General features: G+C 39.7%; 1 protein-coding gene across 4 annotated transcripts in view; it reads left to right on the top strand.

Annotated features, from left to right (window-relative positions):
• The window catches only part of GPR160 (G protein-coupled receptor 160), an 82465-nt gene that overhangs the window by 26355 nt on the left and 41053 nt on the right, over positions 1-15057 (top strand). The window contains exon 1 of one of the 4 annotated variants that reach the window (XM_029939914.1): positions 855-931. The exons of the other annotated variants lie outside the window; for them this stretch is intronic. The gene's annotated coding sequence lies outside the window, so the exon portion shown is untranslated. Of the gene's footprint in view, positions 1-854; positions 932-15057 lie in introns of those variants that run through there. 4 annotated transcript variants of the gene reach the window in all.

Here is a 15057-nt window from a genome sequence, read left to right as displayed (position 1 = left end):
AGATGACAAAAGCACTCTAGCTGTTATACATATTACTAACACTAGATGTCAAAAATGAAAGATAAGGTGAACAGAACTTCTGTTTATTTACAGATACAACGATTCATGCACTGATAACAAAGAAGTAAGAATATGATTGCTTTATGGTAGCTAGCCTATACACTAATGAATCATTATAAAAAATTGTGGCATACAGTATTACAGTCATATTTATATGACAGTGTTGAATACATTGTTACATTTTTTTTAAACCACTTACCTGTGATGATAGTCTGATATATCATTTCTTCAGTCAGAGAAAGGGGCATACTGTATGGTGGAGTTATTCTTTGAAAACAAAGTTTAAAACAATAAGAAAAATAACACAGTATTGATTTTATATTATCACTCTGCTTATGCCTATGTAAAAGGCTATCCACTTTCATACAAGTCTTGTACATGATGTTTTTACATGATGAATACTTGGGTGATGATGTTGATGATGATGCAAAAATGTGTGATACAGTTATTAGATTTTTCACACAAAGACAGTTTTTCCCCCTACATACATACAACAGATACATTTATTAACTGGATGGCATGATGATTATTTACTGTTCATTAAATGGAAGTAGACCCTTGTAAAGGTCTTCATGCTTGTCGTTGTCACACTGAGTAGGAGAGGGAGCAAGAGGAAGGATTGGTCTCCTGGTCTCAAGGGTGGCAGAGGTGGAAGACACAGGATGGGGAGTCTGGAGACGCGGGCACGCTTGGTGTAACTATAGAAATATGTTGTACTTTCTGATATTTTTTTGCTTTTCCGTTTCTCTAGGGTACCAGTCCTCCTGCCACTGCCTGCTTTAGCTTCAGTGCTTGTATCATAGAAGAGTCCATATCATACGAGTAAATAGCAGTCTGGAACAATCAGAATGCCTCTGCCAGTTTGTCTGAGGTCAGCCTATTGTCTGGCACTGATGCTTCTACATCTTACTCCTCATCTTGGCACTGATCTGGAAGCACTCAAGTCATTTCCTGTTAATTCCTCTGGTGTGGTGTCTGTTAGCTCTTGAATTTGAATTCTATGAATTCAGAATCCATATCTTGAAACTCGTTACCCCCACCCTTCTTGGCCATACCTGTAGTTTGTTTCATTGCCTCTGTTGTAAATCCTGTGCCCTCGCACACATCTGGACACAGTTTTCTCCAGCAGGAATTTGTTTCAGGCTTGATGGCATTTTCATGGCTTGTTCTTTAACAATGACGGCATTTTCAGTGGTGTAATCCTTCTGGATTTTCATGATGTTCTCGCCATCACGGTTTTCTCCCATCATGTTGATAGTCCTTTCCATAGAGTGCTGTGTGTAATGAGCCCTGAAGGTCCTTACGATCCCCTGATCTAGAGGCTGAATTAGACATGTTGTGTTTGGGGGCAGATAGGGGGCACTTTGATGCCTTGATGTTGAACTCCTAGGGTTGTGGGTAGCTGTGGGCACTGTCCAATATCAAAAGAACTTTAAAAGCCAGTCCTTTTTTGGCAAGGTACTTCCTGACTTCAGGGACAAAACATTAATGGAACTGATTCAGAGAAAGGGCTCTTGTTGTCCAGGCCTTCTTATTGTACAACCAGAAGACTGGCAGCTGGTGTTCCTCCAAGGCTTCGGGCTTAACAGCTTGATTGGTGTGGGCGGTCTTTATCATACACCTGACTGCATCTGCACAAAAAGTAGTTAGCCTATTGCTTCCTGCCTTAAATCCTGGTGCCCATTTCTCTTCGACGCTAGTAAATGTCCCTTGTAGCAGGCTGTTTTCCAGAATATGGCACTTCTGTCTGCCTTAAAGGCTTGTTCAGGGTCCATCTCGGTGGTTCAGTCAGTTAAGTGGCCATCTCTTGATTTCAGCTCAGGTCATGATCTCATGGTTCGTGAGTTCAAGCCCCACATCGGGCTCCATGCTGACATCATGGAGCCTGCTTGGGATTCTCCCTCTCTTCTCTGCCCCTCCCCCGCTCACTGTCTCTGTGTCTCTCAAAATAAATAAATAAACTTAAAAACAAAACTTGTTCAGGCAGGTGTCCGTCTCCCAAGCCCTTTTCTTTATGGTGTCAGGGAACTTATCTGCTGGCTATTAGTTGGCAGAGGCTGCTTTTCCTTTTATCTTGATGGTTTTTGTATTTTTTTTTTTTAAAGCCAAACCTCTTTCTAAAATTATCAGACCGTCCATTGCTGGCATTAAGTTCTCTAACTTGAGATCCTTCACCTTCCTTTTGCTTTAAGTTGTCATATAATAACTTTTTTCTTAAGTCTTTTTGAGGTGTATAGGTGGGCCTTTTTTATAGCAATCCTCCACCCACCGAAAAGCTGCATTTTCAGTACAAGATAAAAAGGCATTTCACAAACAGTGTAAGATTTTGAACCTGCCTGTGTACTTCACAACATTCTCTTTCTTTCTCCCTCCCTCCCTCCCTCTCTCTCTCTCTCTCTCTCTCTCTCTCTCTCTCTCTCTCAACAGTCCTTTATGCTGAATTCAGCTGTCTTGAAATGGTGGGCAGCCATGGCTGCAGACCTCAGTGTATAGTTTATATCAGGCAATTCAACTCATTCTTAATTTTTTTATGTTTATTTATGTTGGGGGGGACAGAGTGCAAGTGGGGGAGGGGCAGAGAGAGAGGCGGGGGAAAAAGACACAGAATCTGAAGCAGGCTCCAGGCTCAGAGCTGTCAGCACAGAGCCCAACACGGGGCTCGAACTCATGGACTGCAGATCATGACCTGAGCCGAAGCCAGACATTTAAAGGTGTTCAACCGAGGGAGCCACCCTGGTGGCCCAGCAATTCAACTGTTTCCTGCAATGTCATGACTTCCCTCTGCTTCTTGGGAGCACTCCCAGCATTGCCCGTGTACTTCGTATAGGTCCTGTGGTGTTATTCAAGATTTACAGTATTGTGCTAAACACGACAAAAAAAATACACGAGAACTGTTTAGAAATCACTTTTTACTACCACATGCATCTCACTGGAGAGGCACACTGCTCATGCGGAGATGATCAGCATCACCTGGCGTCTTAAGGGGCTACTCACAACACCTGAGCCCAATGCAGACAGGAGGTGGCTGTGAGATGATGGCATCATGCAGTACATACTTCAGTTAATTTTATGCATTTATGATTCCATTACTCCGTATTTGTGCTTGTTTACATTTCTCGACTGAAAATGATGCCCCGTACAGTCTATAAGCACTTGTAAGTTTCAATTAAGTTTAATTTTTTATAATAAATTTGTGGATGTTTTATAGTAGTAAATGATAAAACGGACAAGTGTAATACACCTACCTATATTTTATGCGTTCATGACATACCTGACTTTCTCTTAATTTTTTCGATATTCCTAGCCTACACAGTTTGTGTCTGTTTTTTCCAATTGTTGCAGATCTCCAAAAAATTTTCTCATGTTTATTGAAAAGAATCCACATGTAAATGGGACTGCACAGTTTAAGCTCTTACTGTTCAAGGGTCAACTGTATATAAACATGATCTACAGTGGGGCGCCTGGGTGGCTCAGTCACTTAACCATCTGGCTTCTGGTCCGGTTATGATCTTGCAGCTCTGTGGGTTGAAGCTCTGTGTTGGGTTCTGTGCTGACAGCTCAGAGCCTGGAGCCTGCTTGGGATTCTGTGTCTCCCTCTCTCTTTGCCCCTCCCCCACTCACACTCTGTCTCTCCTTCAAAAATAAACATACATTAAAGAAAAATATTTAAACATGATCTACAAATAGTTTTACTTTCCCTGTCTAATCTCTGTGCTCTTATTTTCCCCCTTGCCTCACTGAACTGGCCAGGACATCCTAAAATGTTGGGTAGAAGTGATCAGAGCAGATATTCTTGCCTTTTTCCCAATTTTTAAGTTCTTGAGGAAATTTACAATAATTTTTTTTTAATAATTCTTATTTGCTGAGAGGTTCTTTGTCATGAATGGGTGTTGAATTTTGTCCAAGATTTTTTTGCATCTCTCAAGATTATCATATGATTTGTTTTCCTTTATTCTGTTAATGTGAATATATCTGTTTTATATAGGGCACTTTTCCCTCAAATTAAGAAAAAATTATTAGGGAAAAAAACTATTACTCAATTTTAACACTTGAACATCTTGGCATCATTCATGGAATATACATTCAGGAGCATGATTTCGACACACCAAATCACATAATCTCCATAAAATACCTTACAAACTGAAAAGCACCATATGTATGTAGGTAGAATTACTTTACTTAAGGGATCTGCTTGCCCCAAAAACTTACACTGTGCTTTAAAAAAAAATCAGTCTGAGGAGAAGTGTATGTTGTATTTTCTGAATCCTGAGGGAGTGGAAACAAAGCAGGCAGGTGTTTATGGCAGCGGAGTAAGCTGGCCCAGAAGTCAGATGCCGGCGTGGTTGCTTGGCCCTCCCGGGTGGCGTGATGTTGAGTAAAGGCTCTTCCTCTGGTGACTGGTGTGGTTCACGGCCTCCGCGATGACAAACAGAGCATTAGAAGCTTGGAACTTGAGTAGTGTCATCCTGTCTGGTTGTCAAGTCATCCCTGGGGCTGTGTTCAGTAGCTTGGTGCTTCCCAAGAGGTCTCAGGAACTCCTGAGTAGTTTCCAGGTCATTAAGAGCAAAACTAAAGTTGATGATAATCACTGAGAACTAGGAAGCAGTCTCTAGTTCAGATGTCTTTTGATGACTTAAACCTGTTTTGCGAGCACATTTGCTCAGCAGCTATCTGTAGTTGGACATCTCTGGTGGTGGTGCACACAATAGTTCCCAAACGAACATCTCCTTCTTTCGAACAACTCCCATTCTTAGGACCCTTCACCTGTCCCTGTCCTCTATTTGTCCATTTCTTTAGGTATATTGACGTCTTAAAATTTGGTACCAAAAAGTGAATAACTAACACAAGGTATAGAAATCCCTTTTCCATCATTCTGAGATTTGTCCTTGTAATAATTATCTGTTCCCACCAAAATGACGAAGAGGTGAATATATGTGTAGAATTTGCAGTAAATAAGACACAGTCACATTGTGAGGAAAGGATACGTTAAAATATACATCACCAGAATGTTAATTTACTGTATTTAAGTGAACATAGGACATTGGGTAAAAATTAATGTGGAAAACAGAATCATATCAGTATAACTTAATTTTCTCAAGAACGTTGGAAGGATCTGGAGGAAGCAGGGTACGTATGTTTTAATTTCTCATATTGTTGATTTAATTACAAAAATGTAATCATCAGCAAGCCAGGGAAACATAGTGCAGGTCAGATGATAACCATGATTAGAAGGTGAGAAGGTCATACGGAAACATCATTAAGGAAGGATATGGTGCTGGTACACACAGCTCTTATCCGTTATAACCTTTCTGAGGTCAGGCTGGAACCTAGTTCTACTTAATTAGTTTTAATCCATGACTGGTAACGTGCTGTAGATATGTTTATTTGTATGCCCAAAAATACTGGAAACAAGTCAAAATAACCTGAATAAAAATCTGTACTTGCAAATGGGACAGAGTCACATGAAGGCTAATTGATTTTGTAAGTAGGAAGTTCACATTGGTAAGTGAGTGTCTTTGTGCCTATTCCTGGCAGAGTTCCTGGGCCATGGTGAATAACAAGGTAGTTGAGACAATCAGTAACTGTAATACAAGTACATGCAGATACCACATTTCATGTCAGTGCTCTGGTGAAGAACATTTGTACGAGGCTGAGAGCAGGCAGAAGATACAGTGAAGCCTTAGAGTAAATAAAAATTTTGGGGGCGCCTGGGTGGCTCAGTCGGTTAAGCCTCCGGCTTCGGCTCAGGTCAGATCTCACGGTCGTGGGTTCGAGCCCCGCATCAGGCTCTGTGCTGACAGCTAGCTCAGAGCCTGGAGCCTGCTTCCAGTTCTGTGTCTCCTTCTCTCTCTGCCCCTCCCCCTCTCATGCTCTGTCTCTCTCTGTATCAAAAATAAACAAACAAAAAAATTTTTTGAAAGGGAAGTAGTAGCATATGCAGCAAGAGAGGAAAGATATGAAAAAGAACCAATTAGAAATATTTTGTATTGGGGCAGCTTGGTGACTCAGTTGGTTAAGTGTCCAACTCTTGATTTCGGCTCAAGTCATGAATGATCTCACGATTCGTGAGTTCGAGCCCCATGTCAGGTTCTGCACTGATCGGGCAGAACCTGCTTGGGATTGGGATTTTCTTTCCCTCTCTCCCTCCCTCTTCCTCTCCCTCTACCCCTCTGCCACTCACACTGTCTCTATCTCTCTCAAAATAGATAAACTTAAAAGTAAAAAAAAAAAAGTAGTTTATATTAAGTAGTATGAACCGAAAATGTAATGCCTCAAATCATTTCTTTCGGGTCACAGTCCTGGGTGGGTATTTCAGGCACTGGGTGGCTGTGTACACTCAGGGACCCAGCTGATGGTGGTTCTGCTGCCTTCCCCGTGTGTTCTTCAGAGTTGCTCCTTGTCAACAGGAAGGGGAATGAGCTCAGCCCAGGAGTGGCTCATATCACACATGCTCACCTTCCTTTGGCTACATATCCGTTGTGTGTCGTACCTAAATGCAAGGGAGTTTCCTGGATAAATACAGGTGCTTCAGAAAAGGCAGGAGACACAGATTTTGAGAGCTGCGAAGAGTGTCTGCCATACCTCTAAGAAAGAACAGGTTTCTCATCAACAATAGAATTTAGAACACAAGAGACTAATATTTCAACTAAGACTTTAATACTAGTTAAACTATCATTCAAGACTGAGGATCAGAAAGGGGAAAGATGGTCGAATAAGAGGATCCTGAGCTCACCTCATCCCACAGAGTAGCAATAATTACTATGTGACTGACTCTGAAAACGTGAAGATTGACAGAACAGATCTGCTCCTTGTAGAGAGAAGGCCGCCGTATCGAAAATGGTTAGATGGATGGAATTGCAGTCTAGAATGAAACTTCCTGGCCAGATGAATTGCAAACAGGAGCGACATCACAAGCATGGAAGACTGAGGGAATCAGTCCGTGGCCCTGGGGACCCTCGCTGAGAAGACAAGTCCCTTTAACATCTGGCTTTGAAAATTAGCCCTGGCTTACCTCTGGAAGAGCCAGTGGGTGACAGGAAACCAAGTCCTTGCCCTTAAAGAGCCAGCTTGCAAAATAACCTGCCCAGAGACACAGCACAGAATCAGCAGTTTGCAAGCACCTGGGGTATACGTGAAGCCGATTCACTGACTAATTTTATGACGTGCTGTGGGGGCAGAGGTCTGCAGGACATGTCTCCTGGAACAGTGTTGGTGGGCACCGTTTTTCTTGCCACCCCTTAGCCTAGATAGCCAGACACTTGCAGGAGCCACTTCTTTCTTTTCCTCTTCAAATCTGGGCTGCTTTTTTGCTTTTTTTTTTTTTTTTCTTTCCTTACCTTTTCCTTTTCCTTTCCCTTTCCTTTTCCTCTTCCCTTTTTCCCTTCCCTGCCCATCGCATCCCATCCCATCTCATCCCATATATAGTGTATACAGTGTGCTCTTGGTTTGGGGGATAGATTCCATCATGTTTCATCCCTTACATACAACATCCAGTGCTCATCCCAACAGGTGCCTTCCTCAGTGCCCAACCCTCATTCTCCCTCCCCACCTCCATCCACCCTCAGTTTGTTCTCTGTGTTTAAGAGCCTCTTACGGTTTGCCTCCCTCTCTGAAACTATTTTTCCCCTTCCTTTCCCCCATGGTCTTCTGTTAAAGTTTCTCAAGTTCCACATATGAGTGAAAACATAGGATATCTGTCTTTCTCTGACTGACTTATTTCACTCAGCAAAATACCCTCTGGTTCCATCCATGTTGCAAATGGTGGGATTTCATTCTTTCTCATTGCCAAATAGTATTCCATTGTATATAAACCACATCTTTAAAATTTTTTTAAATGTTTTATTTATTTTTGAGAGAGACAAAGTGTGAGTAGGGGAAGGGCAGAGAGAGGGAGACACAGAATCAGGCTCCAGGCTCTGAGCTGTCAGCACAGAGCCCAATGTGGGACTTGAATTCAGGAACAGTGAGATCATGATGTGAGCTAAAGTTGGATGCTTACCTGACTGAGCCACTGAGGTGCTCCTAAACCACATCTTCTTTATCCATTCGTCAGTTGATGGACATTTGGGCTCTTTCCATAGTTTGGCTATTGTTGAAAGTGCTGTTATAAACATTGGGGTACATGTGCCCCTATGAATCAGCACTCCTGTATCCTTTGGATAAATTCCTAGCAGTGCTGGTGCTGAGTTGTAGGGTAGTTCTTTTTAATTTTTTGAGGAACCTCCACTCTGTTTTCAAGAGCAGTGCAGGAGCCACTTCTAACATTCTCCGTCTATCTTGGTAGCACTGTGTGCTGTGGCCCAGAGTTCCCCCGCAGACCAACCCCACCCAACTCATCCACCTTTGCAGGCACCACTGCAAAGTGACTTATACCCTAGGGAGATAGAGGAAATAACCCCACACACTTAAATACTCTCAGTTCCTGCAGCCAAGCCTCTTAGGTCACTGAGCAGGGAGCAAGCTCTGCCCATCAGAGTACCTGGAGCTGTGGCAGAGGGTAATTGCAGATACCTGGGCTGAGTGTAGGCCCCAGCCATCAGTGCCTACCATAGCTGCAGTTAGGCCTTTCAACAGCACAGGTAGTAAACTCTGACCAGTGCACCCATAGCAGGTGAAGCAGGTCATTGCAGCCAGCTGGGTCAAAGGCTAGCCCTAACCACTAGCATGCCCACGGCAGTTGTGGCACAGTCAGAACAGGAGGGTTCATGCAGCCCACAAAGGGGATACCCCTGGAGAACTGGTATGGTGATTAGCAGAGATGATACTATAGGGAACACAGGACCTTTTCTACACAAGGCTACTCCTTTCAAGACTAGGAACTGACCTACCTCATACATGGAAACAATACAGAGAGTTAGACAAAATGAACAGACAGAGGAATATGCCCCAAATGAAAGAACATGACTAAATCACAGAAAAAGAGCTAAATGAAGAGCTAATAAAACATTTCATAAATGAAATCAAGCTAATCAGTATGCCTGATAAAGAGTTCAAAGTAATGGTCATGAAGATATTTACTGGACTTGGAAAAAGAATGAACTTGGGACTTCAACAACATTATAGAGAATATAAGCAAGAACCAGTCAGAGCTGAAGAATACAATAACTGAAATGAAAAATACACTAGAAGGAATCCATAGCAGATTAGAAGACATAGAAGAATCAGTTAACAATCTGGAGAAAGAGTAAGGGAAGGCAGCCAAGCTGAACAGCCAAAAGAAGAAAGAATTAAAAATGAGAACAGGTTAAGGGAGCTCTGTGACATTATCCTGCATAATAACATTCACATTATAGGGATCTCAGAAAACAAAAGGAGGCAAAAGATATATTTGAAGAAATATTAGCTGAAAATCTCTCAAATCTGGGGAAGGAAACAGACATGCAGGTTCAAGAAGCACAGAAATACCCTAACAAGATGAACTCAAGGAGGGCCACACCAAAACACACAAAAATAAAATGGCAAAAATTAATGATAAAAAGCATCTTAAAAACAGAAGAAGGGTGTCTGGGTGGCTCAGTCATAGAGCATCTGACTCTTGATTTCAGCTCAGGTCATGAGCCCAGAATCAAGCCCCATATCAGGCTTCACACTAAGTGTGAAGCCTGCTTCAGATTCTCTTCCTGTCTCCCTCTCCCCTTCTTGTGTACACATTCTCTCTCTCTCAAGTGGGGGAAAACCCCAAAGAGAAAATGGTTATATAAAGGGAAATCCCATGAGACTAACAGCTCAGTTTTCAGCAGAAACCTTTTGGGCTAGAAGGGAGTGGCACAATATACTCAAAGTACTGAAAGGAAAAAACTACAGCCAAGAATACTCTTCACCGAGATTATCATTCAGAACTGAAGGAGAGCGTTTGCCAGATAAGCAAAAGTTAAAGGAGTTGATCACCAGTAAACCACCTTTATAGGAAATGTTAAAGGGAATTCTTTAAGTGGAAAGAAAAGGCCATAAATAGAAAAAAATTATGAAAATAAAAAATTTCACAGGTAAAAGCAGACATATTGTAAAGGTAGTAGATTCACCACCAATAAAGCCAGGTATGGAGATTAAAACACTAAAGTAGTAATATCATTTCTATCTAAAATAAGTTAGTCAAAGGATACACAAAATAAAAAGATGTAAAATATGGCAATGTCCACATAAAATGTGGAGGAGGGAGTAGAGTTCAGTGCTTTTAGAATGTGTTTGAATTTAAGTGACCATTAATTTGATATAGACTATTATACACAAAGAATGTTATATATGAACCTTAAGGTAACCACAAATCAAGAACATAGATTTTTTTTGATATATAATAGATACATAAAAAATAAAGTGAATGGAATCCAAAGCACTAAAGAAAGCTATCAAATCACAAAAGAGGAGAACAAGAGAAGAAACGAACAGAAAAGAACTACAAGAATAACCAGAAAATAATGAACAAGATGAAATAAGTACGTACCTATCAATAATTACTCTAAATTTAAATACATACTAAATGCTCCCATCAAAGAACATAAGGTAACTGAACAGATAAAAAACATCTATATGCTGCCTACAAGAGACTCCTGTCAGACCTAAAGACACCCACAGACTGACACTGAAGAGATGGAAGAAGGTACTCTCCATGGAAGAAAAAAAGCTGAAGTAGCAACTTAAATCGGAGAAAATGGACCTTAAAATAAAGACTGCAAGAGACAAAGAAGGATATTACATGATCTTAAAGGTATCAATCTAATAAGAGGATATAATGATTGTAAATATCTATCCACTCAACATAGGAGCACCTAAACACACAAAGTAAATATTAATAGACATACAGGGGAAAATTGAGAGTAATAATGGTAGGGGAGTTTAACACTCCATTTAAGAGATCATTCAGACAGAAAATCAACAAGGAAGTAATGACTTTGAATGATTCCTATAGACCAGATGGAATTAACAGACCTATAAATAACATTTTGTCCCCAAACAGCAGAATACACATTCTTTTCAAGTGCACATGGAACATTCTCCAGCATTGATTACATGTTTTATGTCACAAAGCAAGTCTCAATAAATTTAAGAAGACTGAAATCAGGGGTGCTTGGCTGGTTCAGTTGGTAGAGCATGCAACTCCTGATCTCCAGGTCATGAGTTCAAGCCCCACATTGAGGTTAATGGGAAAGGGGGGATAGATATCTTAAAGAGATAATAAAATAAACTAAAATAAAATTCACTTAAGAAGATTGAAATCCTGTCAGACATCTTTTCTGACCACAATGGTATGAACCTAGAAATCATTTACAAGAAAAAACTAGAAAAACACAAACAAATGAAGGCTAAAACATGATACTGAACAACCAATGGGGTCAACAAAGAAATCTAAGAAGAAATAAAAAATACATGGAGACAAATGAAAATTAAAACATAATCGTCCAAAATCTTTAGGACATAACAAAAGCAGTTCCTAAGAGGGAAGTAGTGCAGTACAGGCTTATCTCAAGAAACAAAAATCTCAGGCAATCTAACCTTGTACGAAGGAACTAGAGAAAGAAGAACAATTGCACAAAGTTAGTAGAAGGAAGGAAATAATAAAGATTAGAGTGGAAAACAATGAACTAGAGACTAAAAAAAAAAACCAATAGAAAATAATTTATCTTTGAAAAGATAAACAAAATTGATAAACCTTTAACCAGATTCACCAAGAAAAAAATGGAGGACTTAAATAAAATCTGAAATGAAGAAGGGGAAATAAAACCAACACCACAGAAATGCAAAAGGTTATAAGAGAATACTGTGAAAATTTTTATGCCAAGAAATTGGGACAACCTAGAAGAAATTGATAAAGTCCTAGAAACATACAATCTTCCAGAACTGAATCAAGAAATTGAAAATTTGAGCAGACTGATAATAGTAATAAAAGTGAACTGGTATCAGCATACCTGGGTGGCTCGGTAAGTTGAGTGTCCCACCCTTGATTTTGGCTCAGGTCATAATTTCACAGTTTGAGGGTTTGAGACCTGCATCAGGCTCTGCCCTGATATTGCAGAGCCTGCTTGGGATTCTCTGGCGCACGCGTGCTCGCGCTCGCTCTCTCTCTCTCTCTCTCTCTCTCTCTCTCTCTCTCTGCCCCTTGCCTCTCCCCTCCCCTCTCAAAATAAATAAACATTTTTTAAAAAGTGAATTGGTTATTTAAAAACTCCCAATGTACAGAAGTCCAGGATCAGGTAGCTTCACAATTGAATTCCACCAAACATTTTAAGAAGAGTTAATACAGCTATTCTCTCAAAAATAAAAGAGGAAGGAAAATTTCCAAATTCATTCTGCAAGGCCAGCATTAGCCTGATACCAAAACTAGACAAAGACCTTACAAACAAAATAAAACTATAGGCCAATATCCCTGATAGACATAGATGTAAAAATTCTCAATGAAATATTAGCAAAGATAATTATAATACATTAAAAAGCTCACTCCCCACAATCAAGTGGGATTTATTCCAGGTGTGAGGGTGGTCCAATATTTACAACTCAATCACTGTAATATATCACATTAACAAGAATAAGGATTAAAAAAAACCATACATATGCTCATTTCAATAGATGCAGAAAAAGCATTTGACAAAGTGCAACATTCTTTGATGATAAAAACCCTCAACAAAATAAGGTATAGAGAGAACATACCTCAACATCATAAAGGCCATATATGAAAAACCCACAGCTAACATCATACTCCATGGGGAAAAACTGAGGGCTTTTCCTGTAAGATCAGGAATAAGTCAAGGATGTATACTCTCCCCACCCTTTTCAACTAGTATGGGAAGTCCTAACAGCAGCCAGACAAGAAAAAGAAATAAAAAGCATCAAATTGGTAAGAAAGAAGTAAAGCAGTCACTATTTGCCGCTGACCTGATATCCTAAAGATACCACCAAAAAACTATTAGAATAAATAAATTCAGTGAAGTTGAAGGATAAAAAATTAACATACAGAAATGTTATGTATTTCTATACACTAATAATGAAATTGTAGAAAGAAATTAAGAAAACAATCCCATTTGCAATTGCACCAAAAAGAGTAAAATATCTAGGAGTAAATTTAACCAAGGAGGTGAAAGACCTATACTCTGAAACTGTAAGACATTGTCAAAAGAAATTGAAGACCGCACAAATAGAAATATATTCCATGCTCATGGAATGGAAGAATTAATGGTGTTAAAAGGTCTGTGCTACCCAAAGCCAATCTATAGATTCAGTGTAATCTCTATCAAAATACCAGTAGCGTTTTTCACAGAACTAGAGCAAACAGTCCTAAAATTTGTATGGAACCACAAAAGACTCCAAATAGCCAAAGCAATCTTGAGAAAGAAGAAAGCTGGAGGTATCACAATCCGAGAATTCAAGATCTACTACAAAGTTATAGTAACCCAAACAGTATGGTGCTGATACAGAGACAGATATATATATCAGTGGAACAGGATAGAGCCCAGAAATAAACCCACACTTATATAATGAATTAATCTATGACAAAGGCAGCAAGAATGTAACAAGGGAAAAGACTGTCGTCAATAAATGAAAACTGGACCACTTTCTAACACCATATGGAAAAATAAATTCAAAATGGATTAGAGACCATAAAACTCCTATAAGAAAATGAGCCGTAATCTCTTGGACATCGCCCTTAGCAACATTTTTCTAGATATGAGTCTCCTCAGGCAGGGGAAACAAGGCAGAAATAAACTGTTGGTACTACTTCAGAGTAAAGAGCTTTTACGCAGCAAATGAAACCATCAAAAGGGCAACCTACTGAATGAGAAAAATATTTGCAAATGATATATTTGATAAGGGGTTTATATCTAAAATATATAAAGAACTAATGCAGCTCAACGCCAACAGTCCAATTAAAAACTGAGCAGAGGACCTGAACATTTTTTTTCCCAAAGAAAACATACAGAAGGCAAACAGACACATGAAAAGATGCTCAGTATCAGTCATCATGAGGGAAATGCAAACCAAAACCACAGATATCACCTCACATAAATCAGGATAGCTAAAATCAAACCCATAGGAAACAACAGTATTAGTAAGGATATGGAGAAAAGGAAACCCATGTTCACCATTGGTGGAAGTGCAAACTCGTGCAGCCACTGTGGAAGACAGTATAGTAGGTTCTCAACAAAGTAAAATTAGAAATGCCATGTGATCCAGTAATTCCACTACTGGCTATTTACCCAAAGAAAAGAAAAACACTAATTCAGAATCTATGCACTCTTATATTTATTGCAGCATTATTCACAATAGCCAAGGTATGGAAGCCACCCACTGTCCAAAGGTAGATGAATGAGTAAAGAAGGTATATGTATACATAAAAATACACACATAATGAAAATATTACTCAGCCATACAAATCTTTCCATTTGTGACAACATGGATGGGCCTGGAGGGTATTTGAAATAAGTCAGACATACAAAGACACATACCGCATGATTTCACTTATATGTGGAACCTAAAACACGAAACAGACCAAAAAACAGACCCTTGAATACAGAGAACAGACTGGTTGTTGCGAGATGGAAGATGGGGGGTGCGAGGGGCAAAATTGGTAAACGGGATTAAGAGAACAAACTTCCAGTTATAAAGTAGTCTGTATATTTGGTAATATTGTAACAATGTGGTATAGTAATGATGAGTTATTTTGGTGAGGAAAAAAAAGGAATGGATGTCAGCAGTTACTATGGAGAATTTGGTGATACCTAACGTAAGTATCTGAGCATTTCCCCTTTGACCTAGCAGTTGCTCTTCTAGTCATTTTCCCAGAGGAAACACACAAGTCATTTTTGTAGAAGATGCTTAGGAACTATAAACCAGAAATAGGTTGTTAAGTGGGTGGTGGATATGGTTGGAGAAGGGAAAATGGGACTTTTCTGAGAATCCCTTTGTACATAGTCTCGACTTTAAGCCATGTAAATATTTTACATATTTAATTACATAAAATTAAATATAATGAAAACAAAGCAAATTGAATATACAAAGAGCAACTGA

Source organism: Suricata suricatta, chromosome 5 (assembly GCF_006229205.1).
Source record: "Suricata suricatta isolate VVHF042 chromosome 5, meerkat_22Aug2017_6uvM2_HiC, whole genome shotgun sequence".
NCBI classification, from domain to species: domain Eukaryota; kingdom Metazoa; phylum Chordata; class Mammalia; order Carnivora; family Herpestidae; genus Suricata; species Suricata suricatta.
The sequence above is the reverse complement of the archived record's forward strand: the minus strand, read 5'-3'. Positions and strand labels throughout refer to the sequence as shown.